The 14,934-nt window shown below is 44.6% G+C and overlaps 1 long non-coding RNA gene across 1 annotated transcript; it reads left to right on the forward strand.

Moving 5' to 3' along the window:
• The first annotated feature begins 2,976 nt into the window (after nucleotides 1-2,976).
• Nucleotides 2,977-10,513, forward strand: LOC120987197. The gene is made up of 3 exons (XR_005775954.1): nucleotides 2,977-2,987; nucleotides 3,293-3,295; nucleotides 10,333-10,513. It is a non-coding gene; the product is annotated as an uncharacterized LOC120987197 (long non-coding RNA).
• The last annotated feature ends 4,421 nt before the right edge of the window (nucleotides 10,514-14,934 follow it).

Raw genomic sequence — 14,934 nt, forward strand, 5'->3', positions numbered from 1 at the left:
TGAACCCTAGTTGGTGGCGGAGAAGTCACGCAAGTCATCCGGCATGCAGAGATAAATTACAGCAGCGTGGGGACCATTTTTAGCCCAAGGCATCTCATCAGGCCTTTTTTAGTCAAATGCATCCCCCACTGTCAGTCCCTTCGGGATCCATGCCTCATTCATCTTAATAAAGGTGATGTAATCTAGACTTTTTTGACCTAGGCGACTTCTCTTCTCAGTGACAATACCTCCTGCTGTGCTGAAGGTCCTTTCTGACAGGACACTTGAAGCGGGGCAGGCCAGAAGTTCTATCGCAAATTGGGATAGCTCAGGCCACAGGTCAAGCCTGCACACCTAGTAGTCAAGGGGTTCATCGCTCCTCAGAGTGTCGATATCTGCAGTCAAGGCGAGGTAGTCTGCTACCTGTCGGTCGAGTCGTTCTCTGAGGGTGGACCCCGAAGGACTGTGGCGATGCGTAGGACTTAAAAAGCTCTGCATGTCCTCCATCAACAACAGGTCTGTAAAGTGTCCTGTCCTTGCCGGCGTGGTCATCGTAGGAGGAGGATTACTTTCACCTCTTCCCCTGTTAGATTCCTGTTGTGCTGTGACATCACCCTTATACGCTGTGTAAAGCATACTTTTTAACTTGTTTTGGAACGGCTGCATTCTTTCCGACTTCCAGTAATTCGGTAACATTTCAGCCACTTTCTGCTTATACCGGGGGTCTAGTAGCGTGGCCACCCAGTACAGGTCATTCTCCTTCAGCCTTTTTATACGAGGGTCCCTCAACAGGCATGATAGCATGAAAGACCCCATTTGCACAAGGTTGGATGCCGAGCTACTCATGTCCCGTTCCTCGTCCTCACTGATCTCATTGAAGGTCATTAAATGACTTTTTTATCTGCAAGGTACTGTGCCACCCTATATGAGTGGTGGGCAGTGGGCACAATACAGTCAGTGGGCCTGACACTCACTGGCAGGCAACTGCAATTATATTACAGAGGAAAAATTAAATGACTTTTTTATCTGCAAGGTACTGTGCCACCCTATATGAGTGGTGGGCAGTGGGCACAGTACAGTCAGTGGGCCTGACACTCACTGGCAGGCAACTGCAATTATATTACAGAGGAAAAATTTAATGACTTTTTTTATCTGCAAGGTACTGTGCCACCCGATATGAGTGGTGTGCACACAGTACAGTCTGTGGGCCTGTGGCCTCTCACACACGGGCAGGCAACTGCAATATATATATATATATATGGAAAAAAAAATAAAAGCAGACTGATGTACCAGCCCTAAAAAGGGCTTTTTGGGGTGCTGTCAGGATGCTGTCCTTACAGCAGATGAGTCTTTGAGGACTGGAGTGGACACAGAACACTGGCCTAGCTAACGATTTCCCTATTAATTCAGCAGCAGCAGCACTCTCCCTGCTCTAACTAACACTGCATCTTCAGAATGAATCTAAGAGGGCTGCCGGCCTTGCTTTTTTATAGGAGGTGGGAGGGTCTGGGAGGGAGGGTATGCTGATTGGCTGGAATGTGTCTGCTGACTGTAAGGTACAGGGTCAAAGTTTGCTCAATGATGACGTATAGGGGGCGGACCGAACATCACATATGTTCGCCTGCCGCAGCGAACGCGAACAAGCGATGTTCGCCGGCGAATAGTTCGGGACATCTCTACTAAAGGGTTAACGACGTTTCTGAAATAAGTTTTGAATACCTTGAGGGGTGTAGTTTCTTAGATAGGGTCACTTTTATGGAGTTTTTACTCTAGGGGTGCATCAGGGGGGCTTCAAATGGGACATGGTGTCAAAAAAAACTGTCTAGCAAAATCTGCCTTTCAAAAACCGTACGGCATTCCTTTCCTTCTGCGCCCTGCCGTGTGCCCGTACAGCAGTTTACGACCACATATGGGGTGTTTCTGTAAACTACAAAATCAGGGCCATAAATATTGAGTTTTTTTTGGATGTTAACCCTTGCTTTGTAACTGTAAAAAAATATTAAAATGGAAAATCTGCCAAAAAAGTGAAATTTTTTAATTGTATCTCTATTTTCCATTAATTCTTGTGTAACACCTAAAGGGTTAACGACGTTTGTAAAATCAGTTTTGAATACCTTGAGGGGTGTAGTTTCTTTGATGGGGTCACTTTTAAGAAGTTTCTACTCTAGGGGTGCATCAGGGGGGCTTCAAATGGGACGTGGTGTCAAAAAAAACAGTCTAGCATAATCTGCCTTTCAAAAACCATATGGCATTCCTTTCCTTCTGCACCCTGCCGTGTGCCTGTACAGCAGTTTACGACCACATATTGGGTGTTTCTGTAAACTACAGAATCAGGGCCATAAATATTGAGTTTTGTTTGGCTGTTAACCCTTGCTTTGTAACTGAAAAAAAAGATTAAAATGGAAAATCTGCCAAAAAAGTGAAATTTTGAAATTGTATCTCTATTTTCCATTAATTCTTGTGTAACACCTAAAGGGTTAACGACGTTTGTAAAATCAGTTTTGAATACCTTGAGGGGTGTAGTTTCTAGAATGGGGTGGTTTCTATTAGTGACTTCAGACCTGAACTGGTCCTTAATAAGTTGGTTTTTTAAAATTTCTGAGAAATTTCAAGATTTACTTCTAAACTTCTAAGCCTTGTAACGTCCCCCAAAAATAAAATGTCATTCCCAAAATGATCCTAACATGAAGTAGACATATGGGAAATGTAAAGTAATAACTATTTTTGTAGGTATTAATATGTATTATAGAAGTAGAGAAATTGAAACTTGGAAATTTGCAAATTTTGCAAAATTTTGGGCAAATTTGGTATTTTTTATAAATAAAAATGATTTTTTTTTTACTCCATTTTACCAGTGTCTTGAAGTAAAATATGTGATGAAAAAACTGTCTCAGAATGGCCTTGATAAGTCAAAACGTTTTAAAGTTATCACCACATAAAGTGACACTGGTCAGATTTGCAAAACATGGCCTGGTGCTGAAGGTGAAAATGGGCCCCGTCCTTAAGGGGTTAATTAACATTCTCCATACGTCTACTTTATTCTGGCATCATTGTAAATGTAATTTTATTTTTTAAGATGTTAGAGGGCTTAGAATTTTAGAAGCATGAAAATATTTAAAACCGACTTTTTAAAAGACCTATTCAGTTGTGAAGTGAAATTTCAGAGGCTTACATAATAGAAGCCATCCATTTTAGAAACTACACCACTCAATTTATTTAGAACCTTTAGGTGTTTCACAGCAATTTAGGGGTTGTCTAAAACTTTAATACTGATGACTAGGGATGAGCAAACTTACATTTTTTGAAGTTTGAGTTTGTGCTTACGCTGAATTGTGTCATGGATTCTATTACCACGGAACATAATGCAATTCAAGGACGGAAAGCATAACGGAATGCCTTTAGAGACATTCCGTTATGCATTCCGTCATAATAGAAGTCTTTGGCCAGCATAACGGATCCGTTCAGTTTCCGTTATGTAGGAGAGTCTGATGTACATTAAATAAGGGGGGAATTAACATGACCCTCTGTATTTTTCGGTCTGCAAAATGTGGATCTGCAGACCAATTGTAACAATGCCTATTCTTGCCTGCAAAATGGGCAAGAATAGTACATGTTCTGTCTTTATTTGCGGGACTGCAGAATGGTGGGCTGTACATTTTCATGGGTCCATGTACAATCTACAAAAAATGCAGAGAGGATGCAGACCAAAAATACGGTTGTCTGAATAGGCCCTAATATGTATTTACCTACATACAGTATCTGTTATGACCTGCAATGGCAGAATGTGAAGGATAACAAGAATTGGTGTGTTGAACTTCAACATGCATAATCCTTTGTCAGGCCAGATGATAAGTCACTGCCAGAAGCGTGTCTGGATTTTCCTTGTCTCCTCATTGATTTAATGATGGATGCTTGTGCACATGCGGGTCAGGGGACATATAATACCTGTCACCCTAATGAGCATTCAGCCAACAGCTATGTTACGTGTGTAGCCAAATTAAGGCTTGAAGAATGACTCCACCTAATGTAGATCTTTGGCTTTTTGTTGTAATAAGTAATCAGATGGTCATGAGATCTTCCGTACTCCCAGGTGTTTGGACACATTTCAGCTGGGTCAAGGTGTGGCTTATTTTCTCCAAAAGCTTAAATCTGGAATATTTTTTATCTGTATAGATTTTCTTTTTTATAACTGTCCCCATACGCCATCTGTTAAATATTAAAAGGCATCTCCACCCAAAATACATATTTCTTCTTTCACAAGTTTGTCCTCAGATTACCTGTACTGCATTGTATATTCCAATCTGACATTCATGGGTTCCACCATGCCTGATAATTTATTATGTTTTTTGTGGCAAGTTATCAAAGTGTGATTTCTTCACGGTTTCTCTTGCCTCTTTAACTCCTTAATGACACTGCCTAATTTGGTCTTCAGGATGCAACTATTTATTTTCTTTTTTATCCTTGTATCCCGAGAGCCATAATTTAACAATTCTGACATTGTTTTGTAGGGATTTTTTATGCTGTTCATCTGTGTTCCCGTACCGTCCACACAAGGTTGAGAGAGTAAGAGGAAGGCCAAACCATAATAGTACATAACAGAGTATGATAGAACTGAAGACTTTACTGGAGAAATTTTTCAGCAGGTAGTTGCGGTATAGCTATCTCAGTATAGTCTATTTACACAAGTAATATGTGTAGGAACATATGCAGACTGGCAGCTCAAACAGGAATGCTATATCTTATCCACAGTAAAGGCACTCAGTGTTATTACTATTAGCTACTTAGCTAGTGCACAATATATAGTCCCCTTTCTTCAGTCACACAGTACTTAAAGGGGGTTGGCCACTTTCTGGTTACTGTTGTCCCATGTGTTTGTAAAATGATTATGTGGTACTTACTAATATAGCTTTGTTAAAATTCTGCACCACTTTCTATATTTTAAAAGATAAGCCCCCTTGTTTTACAATTCTTTTGTGCTGTCCACAAAATGTCAATAAAATGGCTGCTGATGGAGGGTCATGTGACCAGGCAAATCACCTCCACCTCTGTTCAAATGCACCATATCTTCCGTCTACACTAGCACTATAGGGAGTTTAGTGCGGGTGCAGTGTATTTGAATGGAGGAGACATGACATGGGGGTGATTTTCCTAGTCACATGACCCTTCATCAGCAGCCATTTTATGGACAGGACCTCTGTGTGGACAGCAGAAAAGACTTGGCAAACAAGGGGGAATACCTTATGAAATAAAGAAAATGAAGTGAAGTGAGTTACCAGGGGCGTAGCTATAGGGGGTACAATGGCAGCAGTCTCCACTGACCTTTGTGCCACATAAGAAGACACTGGTGTTATAGAAATTGCATGCAAGTCAATTTACACCTCTGGGTGAAGGGAAGGAGTTAGGTCTCTAATTTGGCATAGGGGGGTGCCGTTTCAATTTTTGCCTCAGGCAGCACAAAGGCAATGTACGTCCCTGCCCATGGCCACAAAGCACTGAGGGAAGGGGTGTCCAAGCTCAACTCTTGCACCAGGGCCCATTAACCTTCAGCTACGCCCCTGTGTCATACAGTCAGCTTATATACACATTGGTCACAAGTAGTGATGAGCGGCAGGGGCTATATTCAAATTCGCAATATTTCATGAATATTTGGGCGAATATTCGTCATATATTCGCGAATTCGAGATTATTTTCTTGATTGCAAAAAATTGGCAATGTAATTTTCACGTAATACGCGCAAAATACAGGGTTAGGTCAATTTTGCTGCATTTTCCAAGCTGCTAGAAGTTTCCTGAGACTGGAGAAAATGGTTTGGACGGCAGAACATTAAAAATGGCTTTACATGCAGTTAGAGTGCTCCAATATATTCGCGATTGCGCTAATCGGCACTAATGATGCAAATATTTTGGAGCAATACGTGAAACTTCACATTTTAGCAGGTCTTCATGTATATATGGACAGAAGAACCTATCACACTACCTAACACACTGCACTGCAACAGCTACACTATATCAGGATATAACCTACACTATCTCCCACTAACTATCTGTATTATATATATAAGCTATGTAACTATTGTAGGGATTCGCTCTGGTAGGCAGGGTAAGCGGACGCAGTACAGAGGCAAAAACCAGTTTGTAAAGCAAAACTTTGGTGTTTATTTACACATAAGGTATAGCACAAAACGAAAGTCACTTTGCAGTCTTGGTGTTTGTTCACACACTAGAAGTTCATAAAGCAAGAAAGTCACCTTATCTCCTGGCTGTTAGTTCATACCCTGCTGGCAGTTCTGCCTCATCAAGTCCATAAGCAGACTTTAGGAGGCCTGTTTCCCCTACAGCCCTCCAACTCGGCACAAGCCTCCGATCCCAACACAGAGATTACTTTTTCTGAACCCAGCTGTCTTTTAAAGGCAGCTAGGTGTTGCCAAACCCTGGACCGGCACTTAAAATCAGGTCCGGTATTTGACCTCACCTGGCTGGAAATCAGCCCAGTAGCACATGCTGGGAGGAAAATACCTTTTCTTTTCCAGACCAAACCTCTCACTGTGAGGGAGTGAACACATGCCAGACAGTGTACTTGGGACAGGGCATCCACATTTACCTGCAACCGGCCTGCCCTGTGTTCTACTGTGGCTTGTCAACGAGCCTAGGGTACCCAGTATGGTTTTAGCCGGACTTTCGCCTGAGGCCCAGTGACAATGTCATGCCGAATTGTGGAAGTGCGTCCACGGAGATCCAAGAACACATCCGTGTTCCGCCTAACGAACTCCCTGGCCTCCTGAGCCTGTTTAGAGGAGAGGCTGTCAGCAATTTTTACTGAGGCAACCGCTTCCCTTTCATCAGACAGAGGGGCCGGAGCCTCTTCCCCTAGAAAACCCGGCCGCAGCCTCTCTTCCGTACAGGTTTCCCTATCCTTCCAAGGTTTGAGTAAATTACTGTAACATGGTAAACCTGCTCTGGCTTTTGCCTCCCTGGCTGGTGTACCTTGTAGTTTACATCTCCAATTTTCTCAAGTACCTCATATGGCCCCTGCCACCTAGCCGGGAACTTACTGTCTATGGTCGGCACCTACACCAAAAATCTGATCACCCCGGTTACCGTTACGGACCCCAGATGTTCGATTATAGGCCCGACTCTGGGCTGGGTCAGCTATCTTCCTATGCTCCCTACCTCTCCTATTCAGTGGGATTGTCTCCCTCTCATCCAGCGGACCTACCATGGGCCCCTCCGCCTTGGGTTTCTGGTGGTCTAACACCTCAACTGGGCCAGGCCTCGCTACTGGATCTTTCCCTATCTCTTGGGGATCAGCCACAGGGCTGGGAACAACGGAAAGTCTCTTCCTAGTATCAAGTCATAGTGCATGCTCATGGTTACGGCCACCTCATGGATCCACCTGCCGGCACACATGCTTAGGGACACCAGAGAAGTGGGGTATTTTAAATATCCATGTTCACTGATCACTCCAACTTTCCGTCCCGTAAACTCAGTGGGTCGCACCAGGGAAGCCTTCACAAGGGTCACCAGACTCCCTGAATCCAGCAGAGCCACCATGGGAGTGACTCCCTTTTCCACTTGACACAAATGTTCTTTATTGAGAGTCTCTGTAATGTCTGACGCACCGACCCTTCTGGCATTCAATGACTGTCGATACCCAAAGTTTGTGTCCATGGGCTCAATCAGGTGGGGGCAGTCGGCCCGTACATGGCCGGGCTCATGACACCGCCAGCATATTATCGGGTCCCGATTTCCGAAGAGCACATCCCGTGTGGTCTTTCTCAGCTCAGGCTGCCGGGTTTGGGGTGGTGATTTTCTGTGTTTTATAACACCCTTCCTCAGGGTTCCCCCCTAGAGTTCCTCAGTAGCCCTATACCGTTCGACCAGGTCCACCATATCCAGGGCACTAGTTTGAGATGTCTGGCCAACCCAGCGCTGGAGGGGTGGTGGCAATGCACTCCAAAATTTGTCATCTACAATACGGTCCAGCATGGCAGTGGGACTCAGTACGTCAGGCGGTAGCCATTTTTGCAAGAGATGCAGCAAATTATAATACTGGGTTTTCGCTGGCTCAGCCGGGTTAAACTCCCACTTATGCACCCACTAGGCCTGGACCAACACATTCACCCCCATTCTCGCCAGGATCTCACCCTTGACCTTATAGTAGTCTGCCGCTTGCTCGTCCGGTAAATCGAAGAAAACCTGTTGGGGTCTGGATGCCGGGAACAGAGCGATGACTTCAGCCCACTGGTCTCGGGGTAAAACCATCCCTCTTGGCCACCTTCTCGAACACTGTCAGGTAGGTTTCGGCATCATCCATTGGTGCCATCTTAGGAATCGCTGTGCGGACTGCTTTCTGGGCATTGTGGACTCCCTGAGACATCCCTGACTTCCCTAAAGCCACCACGTGTCACAGCAGCAGCTGGTTCGTTTCTTGTTGGACACGTAAGGCTTCTTCATGTCTCTTTTTGTCCTCTCCATACAACTTTTGTTGTTGCTTCATGGCCTGTTGTTGCCTTAGGTTGGCCTTCACCAGCTGCTTCATCATCTCCTCCATCTTGTCCCGTGATACTGGTTGCAACTTAGCAGGCTTTATCCAGGACATACAACAGTGCCCGAAAAAAAAAGAAATGCAACAACAATGCCTCACTGCGATTGCACGCATCCTCCACCAATTGTAGGGATTCGCTCTGGTAGGCAGGGTAAGCGGACGCAGTACAGAGGCAAAAAACTGTTTGTAAAGCAAAACTTTGGTGTTTATTCACACATAAGGTATAGCACAAAACGCAAGTCACTTTGCAGTCTTTGTGTTTGTTCACACACACAAAAAGTTCATAAAGCAAGAAAGTCACCTTATCTCCTGTGTGTTAGTTCACACCCTGCTGTCAGTTTTGCCTCGTCCCTCGGAACAATACCAGAAGATGTCAGTAGCACATAGGTTAAGAAATGACAAGCTCAGAGTCTTGTCTACAAATGCTCGCAGTTTAGGGAATAAAATCAATTAACTTGAGTCTATAATGGCATCTGAGAATATAGATTTTGTGGGTGTTACTGAGACATGGTTCAATGAGAGTAATGGCTGGGATATAACAATACTGGGGTTCTCTCTATATAGGAAAAACAGACAAGGCAAGAAAGGGGGAGGGGGTGGCCCTGTATGTAAAAGATAGCAGAAAATCTAATCTAATACAAGTTAGCGAGACCAATTTAGAGTCAGTTTGGGTTACTTTGCAGCTCGATAATCATAAGGTAACTCGTGTAGGTGTGATATATAGACCACCTGGCCAAGTCAAAGAATTAGATGATCTACTAGTTGAGGAAATAGCTAAAATGACATTGAAAGGGGAGTTATCATTATGGGAGACTTTAATCTTCCTGATGTAAACTGGAAAACCAAAATAGCTAGTTCTGCCAGGAGTACAGATATTCTAAATTCCCTACTGGGATTATCTCTACAGCAAGTAGTTGAGGAGCCAACACGGAAGGAGGCCATTTTAGATTTAGTATTCACAAATGGGAATTTGGTATCTGATATTACTGTAGGGAAAAGCTTGGGATCTAGTGATCACCAGTCAGTGTGGTTTACTATAAGTACAGTGACTGAGTCACACCACACAAAAACTAAAGTTTTAGATTTTAGAAAAACTGACTTTTCTAAAATTAGATTAGTGGTATACAAGTCCCTATCAGACTGGAACAGTTTCAATGGAGTCCAGGAGAAATGGGACTACTTAAAAGTGGCACTATTGAAGGCAACAGATAATTGCATTAGGTTTGTCAGTAAAAGCAAAAAAAGGAAGAGACCACTCTGGTACTCAACAGAAGTGGCCAAAATCATTAAAAACAAAAATATAGCATTTAGCAATTATAAAAAAAACAAGGATGACAGGGAAATTTTTAAGATTAGGCAGAGAGAGGCCAAGCAAGTTATAAAAGCTTCTAAAGCACAGGCAGAAGAGAAATTAGCTCAGTCAGTGAAAAAAGGTGACATTCTTCAGATACATAAATGAAAAAAGGAAATTAAAACAAGGAATTACCAAATTAAAAACAAAAGAAGGAAGTATATGGAAGAAGATAAAGTTCTGTTCAGTTTTTACAAAGGATGAATAGTTCTGTTCAGTTTTTACAAAGGAAAATGAAGGAAAAGGACCTCAGTTAGGAAGGAAGACTAATGAATCTTTTGATGCATGTGTCTTTACAGACAAAGAGGTTCTAAGTCAGCAGTCTAAAATTAATACAAAAAAGTCACAGGGGCCTGATGGTATACACCCAAAGCTATTAAAAGAGCTTAGCGGTGTACTAGCAAAACTATTAACAGATTTATTTAACCAATCACTGGTAACAGGAGTCATCCCAGAAGATTGGAAATTAGCAAATGTTGTGCCCATTCACAACAAAGGTAGTAAGGAGGAATCTGGGAACTATAGGCCAGTAAGCCTGACATCAATAGTGGGTAAATTAATGGAAACCATACTAAAGGAGAGGATTGTGAAACATCTAAAATCCCATAGATTGAAAGATGAAAAACAGCATGGGTTTACTTCAGGGAGATCATGTCAAGCTAATCTTATTAATTTTTTTGATTGGGTGATTAAAATAATATGGTGGAGGTGCAGTAGACATTGCTTATCTAGACTTTAGTAAGACTTTTGATACTGTTCCACATAGAAGGCTTATCAATAAATTGCAGTCTTTGAGCCTGGACTCCAATATTGTTGAATGGATTAGGCAGTGGCTGAGGGACAGACAACAGAGGGTTGTAGTCAATGGAGTATATTCAGACCATGGTCTTGTTACCAGTGGGGTACCTCAGGGATCTGTTCTGGGACACATATTGTTTAATATCTTTGTCAGCGAAATTGCAGGAGGCCTCGATGGTAAGGTGTGTCCTATAGCTGATGACACAAAGATTTGTAACAGGGTTGATGTTCCTGGAGGGATACACCAAATAGAAAAGGATTTAGGAAAACTAGAGGAATGTTCAAAAATCTGGCAACTAAAATCTAATGTTGATAAGTGCAAGAAAGGTTAAAGGACCTTAACATGTATAGCTTGGAAGAAAGACGAGACAGAGGGGATATGATGGAAACTTTTAAATACATAAAGGGAATCAACACGGTAAAAGAGGAGAGAATATTTAAAAGAAGAAAAACTGCTACAAGAGGACATAGTTTTAAATTAGAGGGGCAAAGGTTTAAAAGTAATATCAGGAAGTATTACTTTACTGAGAGAGTAGTGGATGAATGGAATAGCCTTCCTGCAGAAGTGGTAGCTGCAAATACAGTGAAGGAGTTTAAGCATGCATGGGATAGGCATAAGGCCATCCTTCATACAAGATAGGGCCAGGGGCTATTCATAGTATTCAGTATATTTGGCAGACTAGATGGGCCAAATGGTTCTTATCTGCCGACACATTCTATGTTTCTATGTTTCTATAAGCAGTCCTTAGGAGGCCTGTTTCCCCTACACCCGGGTCTCAGCCCTCCAATAGAGATGTCACGAACATTAAATTTTCCGTTCACGAACGGCGAACGCGAGTTTCCGCGAATGTTCGCGAACGGGCATACCGGACGAACCGCCATAGACTTCAATAGGCAAGCAAATTTTAATACCCACAGGGACTCTTTCTGGCCACAATAGTGAAGGAAAAGTTGTTTCAAGGGGACTAACACCTGGACTGTGGCATGCCGGAGGGGGATCCATGGCAAAACTCCCATGGAAAATTACGTCGTTGACGCAGAGTCGGGTTTTAATCCATAAAGGGCATAAATCACCTAACATTCCTAAATTGTTTGGAATAACGTGCTTTAAAACATCCAGTGTGTGTATACGATCAGGTATGATGTTGTATCGATCAGGTAGTGTAAGGGTTACGCCCGCTTCACAGTGACAGACCAAACTCTGACAGACCAAACTCCCCGTTTAACGCACCGCAAACAGTCCATTTGCACAACTGCAAATTCCCCATTTGCACAAGGTTGGATACCAAGCTAGCCATGTCCCGTTTCTTGTCCTCACTGATGTCATTGAAGGTCTCTTCCTCCACCCAGCCACGTACAACACCAAGGGTCCCCGAAAGGTCACAACAAGCCCCCTGGGACGCCTGCTGTGGTTGGTCTTCCACCTCCTCAAAGCCACCTTCCTCCTCTGACTCCTCTTCTTCAGACTCCTCTCTCTGCGTTGCCGCAGGTCCAGCAATCGACGACGACAAGGCTGCTTCTGGTGGTGATGGTGACCACAACTCTTCCTCTTCATGCTCATCTACGGCCTGATCCAGCACTCTTCGCAGGGCACGCTCCAGAAAAAATGCATATGGGATGAGGTCGATGATGTTGCCTTGGGTTTGACTGACCAGGCTTGTCACCTCCGCAAAAGGACGCATGAGCCTACAGCCATTGTGCATGAGCGTTCAGTAACGCGGCCCAAAAATACCCAGCTCTGCAGAGGCTGTCCTAACACCCTGGTCATACAAATACTCGTTGACGGCTTTTTCTTGTTGGAGCAGGCGGTCGAACATTAGGAGTGTTGAATTCCAGCGTGTCGGGCTGTCGCAAATCAAGCGCCTCACTGGCATGTTTTTTCACCGCTGAATATCGTAAAAGTGCGCTGTGTAGGAACGCCTGACATGGCCACACACCTTCCTGGCCTGCTTGAGGACGTCCTGTAAGCCTGGGTACTTATGCACAAAGCGTTGTACGATCATATTCAACACATGTGCCATGCACGGCACATGTGTCAACTTCAATGCCGCCAACAAATTGCTTCCGTTGTCACACACCACTTTGCCGATCTCCAGTTGGTGCGGGGTCAGCCACTGATCCACCTGTGCGTTCAGGGCGGACAGGAGTGCTGGTCCGGTGTGACTCTCTGCTTTCAGGCAAGTCAACCCCAAGACGGCGTGACACTGTCGTATCCGGGATGTGGAATAGCCCCTGGGGAGCTGGGGGGGTGCAGGTGATGTGGAGCAAGACGCAGCAGAAGATGACTCAGCCGAGGAGGTTAGTGAAGAGGATGGAGTAGGAGGAGTAGAGGAGGAGGCAGCAGGCCTGCCTGCAAGTCATGGCGGTGTCACCAACTCCTCTGCAGAGCCACGCATTCCATGCTTGGCAGCCATCAGCAGGTTTACCCAATGCGCAGTGTACGTGATATACCTGCCCTGACCGTGCTTTGCAGACCAGGTATCAGTGGTCATATGGACCCTTGCCCCAACACTGTGTGCCAGACATGCCATGACTTCCTTTTCCACAATAGAGTACAGGTTGGGGATTGCCTTTTGTGAAAAAAAAATTCGGCCGGGTACCTTCCACTGCGGTGTCCCAATAGCTACAAATTTTTTGAAGGCCTCAGACTCCACCAGCTTGTATGGTAAAAGCTGGTGGGCTAAGAGTTCCGACAAGCCAGCTGTCAGACGCCAGGCAAGGGGGTGACTCTGTGACATTGGCTTCTTACGCTCAAACATTTCCTTGACAGACACCTGACTGTGGGCAGATGAGCAGGAACTGCTGAAGGTGAGAGGCGGAGTGGCGGGTGGTTGAGAGGGGGCAAGGAGGACAGCAGTGGTTGACGTGGCTGAAGATGCTGGACCAGGAGGAGAATGGTGGCTTTGAGTTTCTGTGCTGCTTGTACTCATCATGTGTTGATCCCATAGGCGTTTGTGATGTGAGATCATGTGCCTTCGCAAAGCAGTTGTACTTAGGTGGGTGTTGGACTTCCCACGACTCCGTTTCTTTTGGCACAGGTTGCAAATGGCATCGCTGTTATCAGAGGCAGACACACAAAAAAAATGCCACACTGCTGAGCTTTGAAATAACGGCATTCTGGTGGTGGCAACAGCATGCGTTGATTGGCGTGCTGTCTGGCTGACCCCGGGTGCTGATACATGCTGTCTGACTGTGCCACTAGCTCCTTGCGACGACCTCCCCCTGCTTCCAACTCGTCTCCTCCTCCTCTCTGTCTCCCCATCTGAACTTTCTCCCTGTTCTTCTTCTCTTCGAGCGGGCACCCACGTGACATCCACTGACACATCGTCATTATCAACCGCTTCACTTGTATCTGACAACTCAGCAAAGGAAGCAGCAACGGGTACAACATCATCATCATCACACCGTACGTCCATGTGTGTAATGCTGCCTGACTGAGACATATCCCTGTTATCTACATCCTCTGGCAATAATGGTTGCGCATCACTCATTTCTTCCAACTGATGTGTAAATAACTCCTCTGACAGATCAAGTGAAGCGGCTGTGGTGCTTGTGTTGGTGGTGGCGGCTGGCGGGCGAGTGGTAACTTGAGAGGTGCCCGAAGCTGAGCTGGAGGAGGATGGTGCGTCAAGGTTCCGAGCGAAAGCTGTAGAAGATTGGGTGTCATGTGTAAGCCAGTCAACTATGTCCTCAGATCTTTTCGAGTTCAATGTACTGTCGGATTTGAGAAAGTTGAAATCGCAATGCGATTAATTCAAGTTCTATGAATCGCATTGCGATTTCAACTTAGTCCTAGGCGCAACATCGTGAGCTGGAGCTACTGTACAGTACTGTACTGTACAGTACAGTGTACAGTAGCTGTCTGGTGAACTTCCCCGCCACCCCCGCCACCCCCGCCACCCGATTTCTTCTTTTTGGCCGCGTGCGTGATGAAGGGGACAGTATACTGTACATTACCGTATATTGTCAATGCCACGCAGGTTACTGTAATCTCTGCCACCTCGGTGTTTCCATAAGGGTGAACGCAACCAGACAGTAATTACAGTAAGCTGCGCAGCAGCGATAATTCATGCATGTGTATGTACTGTACTGTACATGGCTGTATTTTTATTCATGTATTGCCATACTTTTTAATTAAATACAGCACATGTACTGTACAGTACAGAGTCAAACAGAGTATAGAGAACAGGAGGATGAAGAAGTCGGCTACCCGACAGACCATACGGCTTAACGCAGCCGCAAGTACTGTAGATAATGATATA

This window comes from Bufo bufo, chromosome 1 (assembly GCF_905171765.1).
Source record: "Bufo bufo chromosome 1, aBufBuf1.1, whole genome shotgun sequence".
Classification (NCBI taxonomy): Eukaryota; Metazoa; Chordata; class Amphibia; order Anura; family Bufonidae; genus Bufo; species Bufo bufo.